Source organism: Bemisia tabaci, chromosome 3 (assembly GCF_918797505.1).
Source record: "Bemisia tabaci chromosome 3, PGI_BMITA_v3".
NCBI classification, from domain to species: Eukaryota; Metazoa; Arthropoda; class Insecta; order Hemiptera; family Aleyrodidae; genus Bemisia; species Bemisia tabaci.
In genome coordinates this window covers 26,408,043-26,423,085 of record NC_092795.1, presented here as the reverse complement: position 1 = coordinate 26,423,085, position 15,043 = coordinate 26,408,043, and the positions used below count along the sequence as shown (strand labels likewise).

The 15,043-nt window shown below is 42.6% G+C and overlaps 1 protein-coding gene across 3 annotated transcripts in view; it reads left to right on the top strand.

Annotated features, from left to right (window-relative positions):
- The window catches only part of Ets65A (DNA-binding protein D-ETS-3), a 124,922-nt gene that overhangs the window by 75,943 nt on the left and 33,936 nt on the right, over window positions 1-15,043 (top strand). The gene's annotated exons all lie outside the window — the stretch shown is intronic.

Here is a 15,043-nt window from a genome sequence, read left to right as displayed (position 1 = left end):
CAATCATTTTGCCTTCAAAGGCTCATGATACCTGCAGAAACATTGATGAGCGCGATATGTGGTATGCGCCATTCTCCGACCAGGCGGGTTAGATTATCCGCTCTTGTTTCAACAACCATGTACAAAATGTATGTAACGTCAGTTTCAAAGTTGATAATTTTCCACGTTTAACAGGCTAAAATTCTGCAGAATATAATCTATTGGTTTTTCACTTCTACTTTAAAAATGCCGTGCCGAGGAAGATACGGGGAAGAAAACAAAATTTCCTAGATTTTCCGAGAAAAACTTAGAAAAAAGAATATACCTAAACACAAGGTAGTAACACGAGGAGTAAACTGATGCAAGAGTCTAAAACTTTTCTCCTTACACTACACAAAAAAACCGAAAATGTGCTAATGCAACATCAAGCGCGATTGTCCAAAATAAAGTGGTCGATATTAACTCAAAACCTCCGATTGATAATTTCATTTTCAGACGTACTTTTTTGTTGTTTAAATTTATTGCTTTCATTCATATTCTATCACTTGAAGTCAAATCAGTTCATTTTCAACAGCACCTCTTTGTAATTCGAACGCTTCGAAAAATCTGATTGATAGCCAAATCTGTCAGATTTTGCGACTTGTCCTCATATTTTAACCATACCTTGTGAAAATATGCATTTTTTTTCAACATCCGACAACGCCTTCAAACGAGAGGGAAAACGAGGAATGGTGGCTAGTCAGGAGATTGGGGGGGAGGTAGGGGGGGTTAGGTTTGTCAAAGGTCACCCTTTCACCCTTTTTTTCCGAACATTACCGGCCAGCCCCTCCGCGCCGTCCCCCATTAAACCAGCCGTGAAAAATTGTGCTTTTTATCCTGCTTGCTCCAACTTTGTCCGCTTGTCTGCAATCACCTAAATAACAACCAATCCCTTTCCCGCATTTTTTTTTTTCACTCGGATTTTCCCCCTGTGGAACCTCCATGGCTTCTGACCCCTCAGTCCCGTAAATCTTCGCGGGAAAACAAACTGGCCTGATGCTCGTTGATACGCTGGAATATAAAAATTTTCCTCGAGTGCGTTTTTTACTGCTTTTAATTTGCATAGATGACTGGTCTATAAATTTTGATCCTCGATTTATTTAGACGGACCGTCGGATGGTGCGGATAACTAATGGCAAGTTAAAAACTCTCACAAATGCGAAGATGAATCAAATTTTTGACACGGTGATGCGTCATTGCAAAAACAGTCAATGCAAAGCAAATTTTATTTAAAAATGTATTCAAAATCGAGTCGTAGAGTGCGGTTTATCTCAATGAATTAAACTGATAAATTTGAAAATGAACAAGTCATAGAAAGTTGCAACCTATGTATTCAATCATATTTGCCATTTACAAGGCTAATTCAGACATTTTTTTATGATGTTTCCACCTATTGCTCGAAATTTAGTGGCGTGGCGTACTTTGGGGTATGACCATCAAAAGCGTGTACTTTTTCTAAAGTTTGGTTCGTGAAAATAGTTGGATGCAGTAAATTTGGATCCAAATCACCTACAGTTATTTTTGCATAGTGCATTATAGCGCACAATTATGAGACTCGGTTGAGTCCTAAGCCAATGTCAAAACAGAGGAATTTTCCTCTTAATAATTTTAGTGTTCGTTCTTTACTATCACTAAAAATTACATCTTTCACTGCATCGCATCTTAATATTCCTTTTTAAATTCCGTCTTTACGGCTTTTATATCTGATTCATGTTTTAAGTTGATAATCAAGATTGATGTAAGACTCGAACATGCATAAGTTGCTGAAAAGTTGAGCAGTTTGCAATCCTCTCACGCCTAAACGGTCGAGATGAAAACTAAAGGCGTGGCCTTGCGCTGGCGTGCGACAATCGTGAGGCGCTTAAGAAACTCGCCGGCGGAACGTGGCTTTAAAATATTCACCCTCGCTCCCAAATCCCAACACCAGTTAGGGCCCATTCATTGCTAACACGTTCGGCTTTCACAGCAAATCATGTGAGATATCTCAATTATCTACATCCAAGTCACTTCGCACGTAACAGGTCCTTCTTTTTACATTGTAGGCGGAGCAGTATAAGACTTGGGGCTCAGCAGGTTGACTTAAAAAAAAAACATATTGTGTGTTTCGCTCTGGTTCTTTGAACACTGAAAATAAATTCTCGGCGTTTTTACCAAGGTCCGTTGGTACCTTTATCATCTCACTTTTTTTTTACCAATTATTGCTAATTTTACCAAGACAGACTGGTATGCTTACCTAAAAACCGGTATTTTTACCGTTTTTTCAGGTAAGAATACCACTTTCATTGGTAATCAATTTACGGTAACTTTGCCATTTTATCTCGGTAATTCTACCACAGTCGATAAAAATGTTGGCGTTTTTACCAAGGTCCAGTAAAATTACCGAGAAAGTTCAAAAATTTTACCGAGATTTCTTGGTAAAATTACCAATTCCATAAATGATAATTTTACCAAGAAAAAACTGGGATCAAATAGAACCCTAAATTAGTGGTAATTTTACCCTTTTCTTAGTAAATACACAAAGATTTTTTTTTCAGTGAAGTGTGCCGCGTTCTGAAAAAAGTGACTTAACCTTTAAGGCAAATATGTCGAGAGCCAAAACAAACAGTTAAATTTTGGAAACACGTAACTCAGTTAGAGCTTTTTTAAATGCTTTGTTCATATTTCATTTTTTATATAGAGGAACCGACCAGTATCACGGCTTCAAATATTTACGAAAAATCGTAGGAGAATGAAAGAAACATAAAGAAAAGTTAGAAAAAATGGAGCAAGTCGTTATTTTGTTGAAAAATAAAATACGAAAAGATATTTTCGAAATCGTTTTTGGGGTACATTCTTTCAAAGTTTGCCCAAACCATTTCCTTAACCGGGTCACGAAATTTCTTAAGCCCTATTTTATACATCATATTGCCCTTGCAAAGCCCCAAAAAGCATGATTAATACTGCCGTGCTAAGGACGAACGCCGTACGAGTCTTCAGACGTTGCCAATCGATAAAAAACCGAATCTGCAGGGAAAATTGTGAATATTTTTTTCCCCAAAACTTTTAGACAATTTCGTACGCAATTTAATCTAATTTTAAAGAAAAATGTGCATGAATATCGTTAAAAATACATGTTTAATCAAGGGAAATTTGGCAACTCTCGAATGTCTATACGGCGTTCTTCCTTAGCACGGCAGAATACACAACCTTCAAAAGTGCAAGTAATGCAGATAGTATTGTGTCTCTGACCTTAGGTGTCTCAATGGTTTACGAGAAACAATAATAGTGAAATTTTGTTTGAAATATACAGTGAACAACTTGCAAAGTCGCAAATTAAAGTACGAGTGTGTTTTACCACATCGCCGATGATGGGAAAATGCGTAACTGCGATTGTGCTTGAGAGTACTATCAGCGGCAATCGAGATCTTTTGCTATCAAGTTGAAGCGACATTGTCGAAGGCGCTCTGAGCAACTATTCCGCCACAGAAGTATTGCAAAGTATCAGACGAAAACGAAGGCGCACTTATGCGAGTAAACTGACTGGTATTGTTTTCCACGGTGAAGAATTCTACTGATCCTATGTGTGCGGGTTCTGTTCGATCGATTGTTTAAAACCTTGTCACCGGGTGACATTTTTTAACTAATAATTTGAATTCCAACTCCAAATTCCAATATTCAAAAATCTTGAATGGTAGAAGTGACCTGAAACATTATCTTGGCGCCTCCGAAATTATCCAACTTCGCGATCGAAATATCTATTCATTTGCTTCAAAGTGTTTACCTTTATAGGGTGAGTATGGACAACTCGAAAAGGAGGTTAGGTTTGATCAGATCATGCAGCTCTTGGAGCACAAAAGAGCAGCCAACCTATAACCTCGCACTATCCAGTGGTACTAATTTTCTCATTTCAAGTATTTACACTGATGATCAAAAATTATTAAAGCACGTATAAAACTTTAATTTAGCTTACATTTTCTCAGTTTCAATGTCTTGATCCTTTAAAACGCTTGTTTAGAATGCGCTGTCGGCCCTTCAAATGCATAGATATTGGCAGCGGCACTTTTTTAGTAATTTTCATTTTTCACGTTGTCGCCCTTTTGGGCCCCAAGAGCTATACATAAATCGAGTTGTCCATACTCTCCCTATAAATGTACTCTAATCCAAGCCGCTTTGCGAAAGCCTTTGTGTCTGGTGTGACGTCACCTAGCGCCCCGCGAAGGAAACGCTCGAAGGCACCGAGGGCGCCATGTTGGAGTCTCCAAACTTCTAATTAGCCCCGAATATTAATTACCTGAGGCTCGCGGCGCAAAGAAAGGGCTCGCGACAGGCGGACGGCGGAAAGGGGGGCGGCGGCGGCGGCAGGAAAAGCTGGATAAGCCGTCATTGGTCGGATGCGCGGGCGGATCCTCGAATCACAGGAAGGAAGAGCGCGGGAGGGGCGCGGACGTCACACGTCGGGGATGCGCCCCCCCCCACCTCGCGCCCCCCTCATCGCTCGCGTGTGTTCGCTTTCCACCTCCGTCTTCCTTCCCGCTTCGCCAGGGAAGAGTGTGATAGTCTAATTCGGTTGACTGATAAAACCAATGAGTTTCACTTCCTGAGAGAGCTTAATGGCTTCCACCGTCTTTTCGCCCGCGCGTCAATCCCCCTACCGACACCCCCCCCCCCCCACGACCCCCACCCCCTCCTCACGGTGCCCTCTCGGAGCTGCCGATTTTTGTGGGAAATCGCGAGATTTTAGCTTGGGGTACGCGATAAAAAATGAATGACGGATTCTGTTGAATCTTGGAATTAATACAGCGTTTGTTGCATCGATCAGCTTAAATTTAGTCAGATAGATTTGCTTACAAAGCTGGTAGTATTAGTTTATAGTCTAAGAATTGTCGCACGGAGAAAAAACTTTGTGCGTGGGACCCGAAGTTGAGGTCATATGGATCTCTGAAGTTTTCGGATCACGTATGTAAAAACTTGAGGTCGAGCTGCCGAAGTTCGGGTCAGACATCTGAAGTACTCCGGTACATACCGAAGCGCCTCGATTTTGACCCGAACTTTGACAGCTAGACCTCAAGTTTTCGGATGCGTGATCAGAAAACTTCAGAGATCCATATGACCTCAACTTCGGGTCCCTTGACTCCCATGCACGAAGTCTTTTTCTCCGTGCGGCACGGTTATACCGACAGCTGATTTTGGCGTCGCCCGAAAAATGCGTTTAGACTTGCCATCTCCTCTGCCGAAAAACTGAAAAAGTGGCATACTTTACAACATAGTATCGTTGATTCAATCATACTCTTCGATTTACGCAAAAATTAGCTACGAATGTGGTTAAGTATACCAATCATTTTCCTCCGTGTAAATATGAAGGAAAAATTTCAGAATATGAACTGAGGTTCAGATAGCATTTGTGGGTTCATATCGCCAGCCAAAGAAAATTTTTGGTGGAATGTGAAACCGAACTTCGGCTCTAGCAAAGGAAGTCTTAAGTAGGAAGTAGAAGTTGAAAATTGAATTGAAACTAAAATTCGGATTTTTGAACCTGATTCGACCCCTCAGTGACTCATTTACTGGCGGGTGGTGTACGGTGCTATAAGGACTTGGCACAGAGACTTTGTTAAACCGAGGCTTGAGTGTCAAAAATATTGCTTACCATTTGACTTATCAGTCATCTAATGAAAATTAGCGTTGATAGTATGGGTTAAATTTTGCTGTACAGTAGGTCATTCAAAGATCTGACAACAATGTGGAGCACGAGGCCTTCAAGTCCCATCAGAGCCCGTCAAATCCGTCCGTCAACTCCTCCCCCTCACCTTTTGTCTACTGGGAGTCCTTTACTTTGTCTGTTTGCGAATCGATCCTTTTCAATTTTGCAATTTCCTTTTCACGTTTGTCTATTGCCTATCTTCCTCGCGTTTAAGCTTAAGAGCAATTCGTACTACTTCAATAAAATTCAATGCAGAAACTTAAAGTGAATGCCATGACCTCATTCTGCTTGCCAGTTGTTATTGAACGAACAAATTCACCATGATTGACACGTTGACCCCTGAGTGGTTGAGACTTTTTTGTTATACTAGCCGTTCTGGGCGCGCTTCGCGCGCCCGTCACGCCTAGCCGGGAGCTACGCCCCCTGGACCCCCCCGTTCACTCGCTTCGCGAGCCGATTTTGTAGTAGTTGCAAATTTTTTATCACTATATTTTGAAGATTTCATAGAAAACATTATGAAATTCTCAATCCACAATTAACTTGTAGAATAATAATGGCAGGGCAAGAAATAGACTATATCTTAAAATGGACGGTTCCCACTTAGTAAAAACAGCCAACCACTCGTGAAGGTGAGGAACCATCGTTAGCCACTTTTTTTTTCTTTTTTTTTTTCTTTACTTTTCTAAAAAAAATTTACTGAAATTTTAGTTGCGTCCCCTAAAAGGAAACACGGAGAAAAAAATTTGTGCATGGAACCCGAAGCTGAGATCATATGGATCTCTCAAGTTTTCGGATCACGCATCCGAAAAGTTAAGGTCCATCTGCCGAAGTTCGGGTCAGACAATTGAAGTAGTTCGGTATATACCGAAGATTTCAGGTCACACATCTGAAGTACTCTGTGCATACCGAAGTGCTTCAGATTTCTGACTCAGAGATTTAGGAAAAACACGGTAGAGAACCAAGGAAATCACAGTAGAACAGAGAAAAAAATGCAGTCGAATAAATAAAGAAAACTATTATCGAAGAAATTCTAATTATTAGAAAGTAATTAGCTGGCGTAGTCAATGCGTAGCTGCGTAGGAGCATGATCGAGATTTATCATCAACTGACCGCTGGCGCTAGGTACCTGGGTGGGCGAGCGACAATACGTAAGCGGTGGCATATGGTTCGATTGACAGAGGAGTGGGAACGGTCAGACGTAGGGGAAAGGTTCAGGCTGAACCGTTCAGCACAGCGCAGCGTCAGTCACCGGGTGGGGAAGAGAGTCCGGGAGGGGACACTTCCCCTCGAGTGAAATAGAAAAAGGCAGAATCCTTCGAAGTTTATATTAATGATGATGATGATGCCAAGTTTTAAGTCGGGTCAGATCGACCCCTATTTAGAGATATTGAGTTTGATAGTTTTTCAAGTAGCATTTATGTAATTTCTAAGTTTTTGAAAGTAAGAAATGTAATTTTTTTTTTTTTTTTTTTTTTTTTTTAATTTCAAATTTTTGGTAATATACCCCTCACCCACCATTGTGACTCCCCCGGAACTGATAGTCGGGCCATTTTGACCTGGCTAGGAATTTCTTAGGATAGTCGTCTGAAAAAAATTCCATGACACGATACAAATCTTGCTACAACACCAATTTTCAGATGTACGCCCTTTCGGAGACTTGGGAGACCTTTAAAAATGTTTATACTTCTTTTTCAAAACGATTAATCAATTCATTCAAAACGATAATAAATATCAAAAAAATTAGAGACACCTCATCGCGCGTTAATGTAGAAATAAAGCGAAGGAAAGGATGCGAGTTGATGACGGCGCAGAGATACAACTATTCGTACTTGATGGATGTCCGTGTGGTATCTACAAAATTGAAGGCGCGATGCGGCGCGAGAAGAGCTCGAAACGTTTCGCTCCTTGCTGCCAATGAGGTATCGCTTGGATTCCAGAGAAAAGTGAAAACAAGCAGGAAGCTCCAACGCATTCGCGTCGGAAAGCGGCTCTGGCGACGGTAGGTAGTTGTTACGCGTTTACGGTTTCCTTGCTCCTTGGTAACCTTTGTTTGCTATCAGCTGATGTCGAGTAGTATGACTAGGAAGCTCCAACCACGGCATTCTTCGAAAAAAGCGCGAAAACTTATAGATTTGAATTTTCAAATTTTAAACGTAAAGTACATTTTTTCCAGTGCGAGATTAAAGCACAGACCCGTTTTGAATTATTGACAGTATCACCATGATTCCAAAAATACACTACACAACATAGCATTCACTCACAGGAAAAAGATATCAATTAAAATAAAATCAGTCCCCCCTAAACAGCAGAAAATGGCGCCGATTCCCATCAACCAACACGCGGTCTCTCCAATGTAACATGGTCCGTTGATACTCCCCAGCTGGGACCGTCCGGAATAGCAGCTCTAGTGCAAGCACCAGAGCCGCTAAAAATAACTAGGCCCGAATACACCTTTCCTGTTACCGGCTGTGTTGCTCACGTAGCCCTTAAAGTACCAACATAAAAAGACAAACAGTATCAAAGCAATATGGAAATAAAGCAAGGGAAAGGATGCGAGTTGATGACGGCGCAGAGATACAACTATTCGTACTTGATGGATGTCCGTGCGGTATCTGCAAAATTGAAGGCGCGATGGCGAGAGACGTGAACTCGCAAAGCTCCGTTCTCCGTTGCCAATTAGGTTTCCCGTAGACTCGGGAGAAAAATTAAAAAAACGAGGCTCGATTACTTCTTTTTCATCTTCGGCTGGGTTGCTCGCGTAGCTTTTAAAATTTTGTGATCCGTGATCATAAAACTTCAGAGATCCATATGACCTCAACTTCGGGTCCTACGCACGAAGTTTTTTTCTCCGTGAAACATAAAAATCCCGCCACGGTTAAAAACAAACTTTGATCTATACGGATCACCACAATTTCAAAAGCTACGCGAGCAACCCAGTCGAACATAAAATAGAAGTATTCGAGCCTCGTTTTTTTTTATTTTTCTCCCGAGTCTACGGGAAACCTAATTGGCAACGGAGAACGGAGCTTTGCGAGTTCACGTCTCTCGCCATCGCGCCTTCAATTTTGCAGATACGCACGGACATCCATCAAGTACGAATAGTTGTATCTCTGCGCCGTCATCAACTCGCATCCTTTACCTTGCTTTATTTTCATATTGTCTTTGATACCGTTTGTCTTTTTGTGTTGGTACTTCAAGGGCTACGTGAGCAACACAGCCGGTGACAGGAGAGGTGTATTCGGGCCTCGTTATTTTTTTCACTTTTCTCTCAAATCCAAGCGACACCTCATCGGTAGCAAGGAGTGAAGCGTTTCGAGCTCTTCTCGCGACGCATCGCGCCTTCAATTTTGTAGATACCGCACGGACATCCATCAAGTACGTATAGTTGTATCCCTGCGCCGTCATCAACTCGCATCCTTTCCTTCGCTTTATTTCCACATTAACGCGCGTTGAGGTGTCTCTAATTTTTTATATTTATCATCGTTTTGAGTGAATTAATTAATCGTTTTGAAAAAGAAGTATAAACATTTTTAAAGGTCTGTCAAGTCCCCGAAAGGGCGTGCGTCTGAAAATTGGTGTTATAGTAAGATTTGTATTGTGTCATGGAATTTTTTTCTCCGGTTTTTTCTCCGTGTAATAGAGTTCCTTCATCGCCAAAATTTCCAAGGTAGGAAAACAAAATCAAGATACGGCAATCACAGGGATCGAGGGATGAATCGAGGACTTTGATCGCGCGGACGAGTGACTCAAGGGACGACAAACAAAGGCGGGATATTAGCACGTCGCAGGAGCGCAGGTGAGTCAAAGGGGATCTGCGGTTGAAACCTGAGGGGTTAATAAGGTGCCGAGGCACCCGAGTGAGGACTGACGTGTGGGTGTGGTTGGGGGGGGGGGCGCTGGGATTGAGCAACAAAGTGATTGCGGTTCGCCCCGAGGCGTGTCGGGAGGGCGGCAGGGGGTGGCGCCAAAGTGTCGCTGATGCGCGCTGATCCGTGCACCGTTTGTGATAACAAAGCCCGCGGCCGCGGGGCCCAGCGCCTTTGAACTCCGCCGCCCCCGCGGTCCGCACCGGTGGCCCCTTTCCAGTATTGCCGTTTTGGGCCAAAGGCCAGGTTGTAGCTTGTAAGGAGGCTGACAATTCAAGTATTGGGGAAAATGATGTGTAATATGTTGGTGAGCATTCACGGGGCGATCAAGATCGCTCATGTGATAAAATATTTTTGTTCACAAAGGCAAAAGTTTCTAAAGTTTGTAAAGTAGGATTAAAAAAATCGGATTTCAAGATTTCACAGAAAATTCTCCATAGAATCTGAAACAGTACATTATAATAAGTTACTTTTATTTTTTGGCCATTCAGGGACGAAAACCGCGTTTTAGTTCCTCCATTGGACGTATTTCTATCAAACGGACCTAAGCGCCATAGGGTGAAGAAAGTAGAGGGGGGCTTGGATTGGCGGCGGAATCGGGCGTCCGGCTTATTCCGTCCTATACTCTCAATGCTTTTCCATGGCGCTTAGGTCCGTTTGACGGAACGCGCTAGTTCTAATTGGCGCTTAGTTTCGTTTGATAGAAATACGGCCGAATTCGAGTCCTGAGCAAGACAAATTCAAATTTTACAAAGATTTCTCTTAAACGAACACGTATTTTTATGAACTGCAAAATTCAAACAGCCACAACTCCGTTTTTTTTTTACTTTTTTCCCCTGTTTTGCCGCAAAATGATAGTAGTCGTTTTGAAGCTCACATATCAACTACTCAATTTTGAGTTTATATGGACGTATTTATTCTAAAAGAAACTTACGAGTGAACTGAATGAGAAGAACTGTATGCACCGAATTTGCGTGCTTTATTCAATGGTGCTTTAAGTTCTTTTTGGCATAAACACGTTCATATATCCTTGGAACATTTTCTCTGTGAGCAGCCACTTCTGAACTGCGTAGAGAAGGTTCAATAGTATGTCACTCTGGATAGGATAATGCAATTCTGAGTTTTTTTAGACAAAGGTCCATTTGAATGACCACTGATGTAGCCTAGAGTCCCTTTATACTGAGAGTTAAGACAACACCCCCTCATGGAGTCACAAACAGGAATAAAGATTACACAAATTGAACGTTTTTCGTAATCTTCGATCGGCTCATTCTCAAATTCCTTTCTCCGTCCCTTATCTCATTCCGTTTGTTCCTTGTCGAACCCGTAATTCCCCGGTCCATTCCAGATTATAATCTTTGCAATCGGTGAAAATGCAATCTTCATTCCTGTTTGTGACACTGTGGAGGCCTTAAATACGGGAACCAATCAGAAATGGATTCAAATTGTCTTAGCTGTCGGTATAAAAGGACTCTAATGTAGCCACCCCTCCAAATTTTGTTTTCAAAAATACAGTATTTCGTGAAGAAGCGGCAACAGCGCTTCCTGACGAAGCCGCCCAGGAGTTGATTCTGTTAAGCGCATTGGCGGGTTGTTTTTTCGACGCGGACTTTGATCCGATCCACGGAGCGAGAATTTACATTCCGGCGTGAGCATCACTGCACGACAACTTTCCAATTACCTGCGTCTTTGTGGTGCCCGCCACCCCCCCTCTCCCCCTCCCCTCGTCGACGAGCTTTGATTGCGGCCCAATTGGATGATCCGCCGCAGGCTCCGGCCGCGGCCCCGACTGGCGAGGCGTCATTGGGCCCCGGCCTCCGGCACTCTCCAGGCCATCCGTCATCTCGACTGCCGTTCGGAAGAGCTCTGCGCTAGCTGCAGATATTAGTCCTTTCCTGGTTTTACACTGAAAAAAAATTCTCGGCGTTTTGACCAAGGTCCGTTGGTACCTTTACCATCTTACTTTTTTTACCATTTATTGGTAATTTTACCAAGACAGACTGGTAAGTTTACCTAAAAACCGGTATTTTTACCGTTTTTTTTCAGGTAAGAATACCACTTTTATTGGTAATCAATTCCCGGTAACTTTGCCATTTTATCTCGGTAATTCTACCACAGTCGATAAAAAAAATTGGCGTTTTTATCGGGGTCCAGTAAAATTACCGAGAATGTCAATAATATTACCGAAATTTCTTGGTAAAATTACCAATTCCATAAATGGTAATTTTACCAAGAAAAAACGGGGATCAAATAGAACCGTGAATTCTTGGTAATTTTACCCTTTTCTTAGTAAATACACCGACATTTTTTTTTTCAGTGTAACTAATGTGCGATGAAATTAGGTCTTTTAGACCCTTATATAGTGAACTTTGAAGAGACACATATTTGCAACAGTTCAGAATTTTGATATGTGCCAAGAGGGTTATGAGAAAATTTTTCCAATGCTTTTGTGTCCAATTGGACGAAAATTCCTGAAACCGTCAAGAAGCACAGTGCACAGTATGCGGGCAGAAATTGCGGTAAATTTAAGATTTATAAAAAAGATTTAAACCCTTCTTTAGAAATAGGTGTGGGGAGTTTATATCAGGTTTCAAAAAAGTGCTAGTTTTACTAGAGAGCATATGACATTTTTTATGATTTCTGATTTTTAATTATTTTATTAATATTAGTATTCGTTGTGTATATAATGTTCTACCTAACATTTGAATCTTTAGTCAAGCGGTATGACTTAGGTAATCAAGTAACAGTTCACCCAGTGCCAGCTCCTATCCTAACAAGTATACTAATTAATATAAAAGTTAACGAAAGGACAAGAAGTCAAAAACTTAAGTTTTTTATACGAGGAAAAGCCAAATCAGGAGCGCCAATTACAGTAGACTCTGGATTATCCGGATTAATTGGTGCCGGGCCCGATCCGGATGATATTAGTAAACACAAACACCACCATCAACACCACAGTATTCTTATTATGTATACATCATGTACATACCAACACAAATTTAAAAGGTTAACGCCAAATTGAACGACTCAATGGCGATTGTGAATGGTGGCCGATAACGATAAATTACAATACAACGATTAAAGCGCGCAATGCGTGAAGTATTCATACAGTCTTGTAGCCGCTAATGTGCGTTTTAGGCTAACTAACCGACTGCACTGCGTTTGGCGTAATGCGAGAAGTATTTATGCAATGTGGTAGGCGCTAATGCGTTCCATGCCAACCTCACTGTTTGGCGCAATGCGTGAAGTATTTCTTCAGCCTTGCAGGCGCCAATATGCCTTGCGACCGTTCCTCCGCGGATCCGCTCACTTATCGGAATGTGTATGCAGTTACATGGTTGCAAAATCGATCCGGATAATCCAGAGTCCGGACAATACGAAGCCGGATAATCCAGAGTCTACTATATTAAAGGAACAAGTCAGTTACTAAACCCATTATCCAAAGGCATAGTCATAAAAAAAGTATAGCGACAATAACTTCGGTCCTTTACTCCTCTCAGCGAATGGATCAACACCCCAAAGATTCTCAACCTCATATCGTAACACGGAGCATATCGGGGGCATCTCTCCATGCGGGGCGAGGAGCAAACATAGGTCTCGTGTCCCGATGTCTCTGTGCGCTCATGCGGAGGAGCAGGGGCGCGGCGGCAACCCGCCCTACATGTCACCCTTTCGCCCCGCCACCCCCGTCCACCCGCGCCACTCCGCCCTTCTGCACGAGTAGCCCGAAAGACCCGGACCACTCCTCCACTTGTGCCGATCCCGATGCCGGCCCAGTCACCGCTGTCAAGAAACTTGTGTGCTTTGTCATTAGCAATCAACACGATATCTAGATTTTCCGCAACATTTTACATTTTCACGAGGGGAGCTCCGAGCGCTGGTGTTGGGCCACAGGGTGTCAAAGAGACATGACCCGCATGCATTTATGAGACCTTATTTCATAGCGTTTTTATTATGAACAAGAGTAGAAATACGGGATCTATTTCCAATTGGCTTTCGCGTTTTAGGCTTCCGTAAAGCCGCAAACTGTCCCAAATATTCAATTTTCAACAGTTTGAAAGTTGTCCGCTACAACGACAGATAGTTATGTATCCATTGCCTCATGTACCGACTCATTCTGAGCGCGATCCCCTCTGGCAATACCGACTCAGTGAGATACGATAGATACTCGACTCCGACGAGTTACGATATGAGCTATGTCGATTCAACGACTGCAGGTTGTGTAGTGAGCTCTTCATCAGTCTAAATAATTGACTAGGAAACTCATAGGCGAAGAAGTAGTGTAGTAGTGCGCCTCGTAATGCAGTTGCCGGTCGTCCAATCAACATAGCCGACTAATAAAATAGTTCAAACCAACCAAGTGTATAGTTTCACTCCATCTTAGTCTATTTTGTCCTACATACAAACACATAATTTCAGCAATTGGCCTGCTGGTCCATCTGATCACTCTGGGCCAACCATCTCCTCAAAATCTTTGACCTGCCGGCTGACCCCTCTTCAGTCCAATGCTTGCTGCTCATGAGTTACTTACATACATACTCGTACATGTAGGTCGCTTTATAGCACTCCCTCGCGCTCTACGACTTCTAACCTAACCTAACCTACACTGCTCTCTGTCGAACCACAAACCTTGGGGCATTGAGCACCTTAGCATTTCTGCTTCGATCCCCTCCCTCCAACCTCTCATTGGGCGCCCTCTGCGTCCTCTCCCAGGAGGAACCCAATCAAGGACCTTCTTCGGCAACCTGTCTCCTGCCATTCTCTGAACATGACCATATCAAATAAGTTGTCTCGTTCTAATGTCATGCACGAAGGTCTGTTTGGCATCCATGATCTACCGTACACTGGAAAAAAAACACATTGGATCTAGAGTCCAGACTCTTAAAAACATCGACAAGAAAAAATACTCTTGATTCGATCAGATTCAAGCTTAAATCAAGAACCAAGCCTCTTAATTTGATCGGATTTCCTTTTGATTTAAGCTTAAATCTGATTGAATCAAGAGTAGTTTTTCTTGTCAATGTTTTCAAGAGTCTGGACTCAAGATCAAATGTGTTTTTTTCCAGTGTACCGTCTCATTTCTGATGCGATCCTTTCTGGAAATACCAGCGGATCTACGCCAGAAGTCCATCTCTCTCATGAGTTACTTAATTTTGAAAAAGGTCGTGAGCTTTCGCAGCACCCTATGATGGATGATCGAAGGGCGCTAGGGAGGGGGCGGAAGGTGCGTATGACAAAGGGGCCCGGGCGAGGGGGCGCCTGGCGGTGTTTAGCTTGCTCGATGGAGCGTGTGCCCCGAACACGGGATTCCTTTCCTCCGGCTCCACTCTCGCCTCTCTCGGACGCCCCCGTTCGCATTTCAATGTAACCCTAACAATTACCAGCTCAAGTGCCTTCGCTCTCCGTACCTTTTAACCTTCCGCCCCGCCCGCTTCGCAACCTTTTTTACGCACCTAAACTGTGACTTCAACTCAACAGATCC